This window comes from Salmo salar, chromosome ssa16, assembly GCF_905237065.1.
Source record: "Salmo salar chromosome ssa16, Ssal_v3.1, whole genome shotgun sequence".
In the NCBI taxonomy this organism is placed as follows: Eukaryota; Metazoa; Chordata; class Actinopteri; order Salmoniformes; family Salmonidae; genus Salmo; species Salmo salar.
In genome coordinates this window covers 86393811-86399179 of record NC_059457.1, presented here as the reverse complement: position 1 = coordinate 86399179, position 5369 = coordinate 86393811, and positions in this window count along the sequence as shown.

Sequence of the window (5369 nt, the reverse complement as noted above, 5' to 3'; positions counted from 1 at the left end):
CCTCTCTCTACCCTGTCTGTTTGTCTGTCTCCTCTCTCTATCCTGTCTGTTTGTCTGTCTCCTCTCTCTACCCTGTCTGTCTCCTCTCTCTACCCTGTCTGTCTGTCTGTCTGTCTCCTCTCTCTACCCTGTCTGTTTGTCTGTCTCCTCTCTCTACCCTGTCTGTTTGTCGGACTCCTCTCTCTACCCTGTCTGTCTGTCTGTCTCCTCTCTCTACCCTGTCTGTCTGTCTGTCTCCTCTCTCTACCCTGTCTGTCTGTCTGTCTCCTCTCTCTACCCTGTCTGTTTGTCTGTCTCCTCTCTCTACCCTGTCTGTCTCCTCTCTCTACCCTGTCTGTCTGTCTGTCTCCTCTCTCTACCCTGTCTGTTTGTCTGTCTCCTCTCTCTACCCTGTCTGTCTCCTCTCTCTACCCTGTCTGTTTGTCTGTCTCCTCTCTCTACCCTGTCTGTCTGTCTGTCTGTCTGTCTGTCTGTCTGTCTGTCTGTCTGTCTGTCTGTCTGTCTGTCTGTCTGTCTGTCTGTCTGTCTGTCTCCTCTCTCTACCCTGTCTGTCTCCTCTCTCTACCCTGTCTGTCTGTCTGTCTCCTCTCTCTACCCTGTCTGTCTGTCTGTCTCCTCTCTCTACCCTGTCTGTTTGTCTGTCTCCTCTCTCTACCCTGTCTGTCTGTCTGTCTGTCTGTCTGTCTGTCTGTCTGTCTGTCTGTCTGTCTGTCTGTCTGTCTGTCTGTCTGTCTGTCTGTCTGTCTGTCTGTCTCCTCTCTCTACCCTGTCTGTCTCCTCTCTCTACCCTGTCTGTCTGTCTGTCTCCTCTCTCTACCCTGTCTGTCTGTCTGTCTCCTCTCTCTACCCTGTCTGTCTCCTCTCTCTACCCTGTCTGTCTGTCTGTCTGTCTGTCTGTCTGTCTGTCTGTCTGTCTGTCTCCTCTCTCTACCCTGTCTGTCTGTCTGTCTCCTCTCTCTACCCTGTCTGTCTGTCTCTCTCCTCTCTCTACCCTGTCTGTTTGTCTGTCTCCTCTCTCTACCCTGTCTGTTTGTCTGTCTCCTCTCTCTACCCTGTCTGTTTGTCTGTCTCCTCTCTCTACCCTGTCTGTTTGTATGTCTCCTCTCTCTACCCTGTCTGTTTGTCTGTCTCCTCTCTCTACCCTGTCTGTTTGTCTGTCTCCTCTCTCTACCCTGTCTGTTTGTATGTCTCCTCTCTCTACCCTGTCTGTTTGTATGTCTCCTCTCTCTACCCTGTCTGTTTGTATGTCTCCTCTCTCTACCCTGTCTGTCTGTCTGTCTCCTCTCTCTACCCTGTCTGTTTGTCTGTCTCCTCTCTCTACCCTGTCTGTTTGTCTGTCTCCTCTCTCTACCCTGTCTGTTTGTCTGTCTCCTCTCTCTACCCTGTCTGTCTCCTCTCTCTACCCTGTCTGTCTGTCTGTCTCCTCTCTCTACCCTGTCTGTCTGTCTGTCTCCTCTCTCTACCCTGTCTGTTTGTATGTCTCCTCTCTCTACCCTGTCTGTTTGTATGTCTCCTCTCTCTACCCTGTCTGTTTGTCTGTCTCCTCTCTCTACCCTGTCTGTCTGTCTGTCTCCTCTCTCTACCCTGTCTGTTTGTCTGTCTCCTCTCTCTACCCTGTCTGTTTGTATGTCTCCTCTCTCTACCCTGTCTGTTTGTCTGTCTCCTCTCTCTACCCTGTCTGTTTGTCTGTCTCCTCTCTCTACCCTGTCTGTCTCCTCTCTCTACCCTGTCTGTCTGTCTGTCTCCTCTCTCTACCCTGTCTGTTTGTATGTCTCCTCTCTCTACCCTGTCTGTTTTGTCTGTCTCCTCTCTCTACCCTGTCTGTTTGTCTGTCTCCTCTCTCTACCCTGTCTGTTTGTCTGTCTCCTCTCTCTACCCTGTCTGTTTGTCTGTCTCCTCTCTACCCTGTCTGTTTGTCTGTCTCCTCTCTCTACCCTGTCTGTTTGTCTGTCTCCTCTCTCTACCCTGTCTGTTTGTCTGTCTCCTCTCTCTACCCTGTCTGTTTGTCTGTCTCCTCTCTCTACCCTGTCTGTTTGTCTGTCTCCTCTCTCTACCCTGTCTGTTTGTCTGTCTCCTCTCTCTACCCTGTCTGTTTGTCTGTCTCCTCTCTCTACCCTGTCTGTCTGTCTCTCTCCTCTCTCTACCCTGTCTGTCTGTCTCTCTCCTCTCTCTACCCTGTCTGTTTGTCTGTCTCCTCTCTCTACCCTGTCTGTCTCCTCTCTCTACCCTGTCTGTCTGTCTGTCTCCTCTCTCTACCCTGTCTGTTTGTCGGACTCCTCTCTCTACGCTGTCTGTCTGTCTGTCGCCTCTCTCTACCCTGTCTGTTTGTCTGTCTCCTCTCTCTACCCTGTCTGTCTCCTCTCTCTACCCTGTCTGTTTGTCTGTCTCCTCTCTCTACCCTGTCTGTTTGTATGTCTCCTCTCTCTACCCTGTCTGTTTGTCTGTCTCCTCTCTCTACCCTGTCTGTTTGTATGTCTCCTCTCTCTACCCTGTCTGTTTGTCTGTCTCCTCTCTCTACCCTGTCTGTTTGTCTGTCTCCTCTCTCTACCCTGTCTGTTTGTATGTCTCCTCTCTCTACCCTGTCTGTTTGTCTGTCTCCTCTCTCTACCCTGTCTGTTTGTCGGACTCCTCTCTCTACCCTGTTTGTATGTCTGTCTCCTCTCTCTACCCTGTCTGTTTGTATGTCTCCTCTCTCTACCCTGTCTGTTTGTCTGTCTCCTCTCTCTACCCTGTCTGTTTGTCGGACTCCTCTCTCTACCCTGTTTGTATGTCTCCTCTCTACCCTGTCTGTCTCCTCTCTTTTCTCCTCTTTCCTGCCTCTCTCTAGCCCCGTTTATGACTGCCGCTTACATGTGTCCTTGTCCTGATCTTGTCCTGATCTTATCCTGATCTTGCCAGTTTAGACTTGTGAAATCTGATCAAAATCAGTTCACAATGTGTCTTTTAATCGTCTACACCTGTCTAAAAAGTGGGCACAATCAGAATGAGGACAAGATCAGGACAAAGGGCGTATGTTAGAACCAGGTATAAATGTGGCTAATGTCTCAGTCTGTCTGCCTCTCTCTCATTCCTGTCTCTCCCTCCCTCTATCCCCCATCTCTCTCGCTCCCTCCATTACACTTCTACAGCACAATGTTACCAGGCAGGCAGGCAGGCAGGCAGGGAGGGTGTGTGTGTGTGTGTGTGTGTGTGTGTGTGTGTGTGTGTGTGTGTGTGTGTGCGTGCGTATATCCAGCTGTTAGGAGGGCCTGCCTGGACAGAGACGTCAGCTCCTTTCTCCTAAACACACACACTGCGGCCCCTGCACCTGGGCCTTGTTAAAGAGGTAATGACGGTAGCTACAGGGTAAACAACTATAAAGTACTGGTGCTGATTGGCTGAACAGGAGCAGGAAGTCTGACTGAAGTCTGATACTTGTGTTTGTTCCTGGGGTTGTTTTGCTGTTTCTATGCTCCTTCGGGGACAATATTGAATTTAAATTAATTGAATTTAATGAGAGCTGTCTGTGTGGATAAAGTAGATTTAATAGATATATTCTGAGCTTTGCGCTGAGAAACTTGAATTGAGAAACGGCAGTATGAAAGTGGACAGTTTATTACCAAGCCGTCTGTGTCATTGAGTGAATAGGATGGGCTGCAGTACAGTACAATGATATATTCAATAGAAATCCTTTATGAAAGGGTTGGATTTCACTGAGCCCAAGTCCAACATAATAACACTCCTCTCATTCTCTTTCTCCTATTCAACATTCTCTTTCTCCTATTCAACATTCTCTTTCTCCTATTCAACATTCTCTTTCTCCTATTCAACATTCTCTTTCTCCTATTCAACATTCTCTTTCTCCTATTCAACATTCTCTTTCTCCTATTCAACATTCTCTTTCTCCTATTCAACATTTTCTTTCTCCTATTCAACATTCTCTTTCTCCTATTCAACATTCTCTTTCTCCTATTCAACATTCTCTTTCTCCTATTCAACATTTTCTTTCTCCTATTCAACATTCTCTTTCTCCTATTCAACATTCTCTTTCTCCTATTCAACATTCTCTTTCTCCTATTCAACATTCTCTTTCTCCTATTCAACATTCTCTTTCTCCTATTCAACATTCTCTTTATCCTGGCTTGATTGACACTTTCACCTCATTCTGAATGTGGAAAATGCTATAGCTTAGATCATTTATTTCCACAATAGACGTTTGAATAATGTAATTCCTTCATATGACCTGGTCTGTTACATTGGCCACTGTTGTTACTCCAGAAAGGAATCCTGCCAGAAGGAAAGGTGTCAACATGTGTCAACATGTTTCACTGCTAGGGTGTGATAATGCTGTGTCAACATGTTTCACTGCTAGGGTGTGATAATGCTGTGTCAACATGTTTCACTACTAGGGTGTGATAATGCTGTGTCAACATGTTTCACTGCTAGAGTGTGATAATGCTGTGTCAACATGTTTCACTGTTAGGGTGTGATAATGCTGTGTCAACATGTTTCACTACTAGGGTGTGATAATGCTGTGTCAACATGTTTCACTACTAGGGTGTGATAATGCTGTGTCAACATGTTTCACTACTAGGGTGTGATAATGCTGTGTCAACATGTTTCACTACTAGGGTGTGATAATGCTGTGTCAACATGTTTCACTACTAGGGTGTGATAATGCTGTGTCAACATGTTTCACTACTAGGGTGTGATAATGCTGTGTCAACATGTTTCACTACTAGGGTGTGATAATGCTGTGTCAACATGTTTCACTACTAGGGTGTGATAATGCTGCGTCAACATGTTTCACTACTAGGGTGTGATAATGCTGTGTCAACATGTTTCACTACTAGGGTGTGATAATGCTGTGTCAACATGTTTCACTACTAGAGTGTGATAATGCTGTGTCAACATGTTTCACTGCTAGGGTGTGATAATGCTGCGTCAACATGTTTCACTACTAGGTTAGGATAATGCTGTGTCAACATGTTTCACTACTAGGGTGTGATAATGCTGTGTCAACATGTTTCACTACTAGGGTGTGATAATGCTGTGTCAACATGTTTCACTACTAGGTTGTGATAATGCTGTGTCAACATGTTTTACGACTAGGGTGTGATAATGCTGTGTCAACATGTTTCACTACTAGGGTGTGATAATGCTTTGTCAACATGTTTCACTACTAGGGTGTGATAATACTGTGTCACCATGTTTCACTACTAGGGTGTGATAATGCTGTGTCAACATGTTTCACTACTAGGGTGTGATAATGCTGTGTCACCATGTTTCACTACTAGGGTGTGATAATGCTGTGTCAACATGTTTCACTACTAGAGTGTGATAATGCTGTGTCAACATGTTTCACTGTTAGGGTGTGATAATGCTGTGTC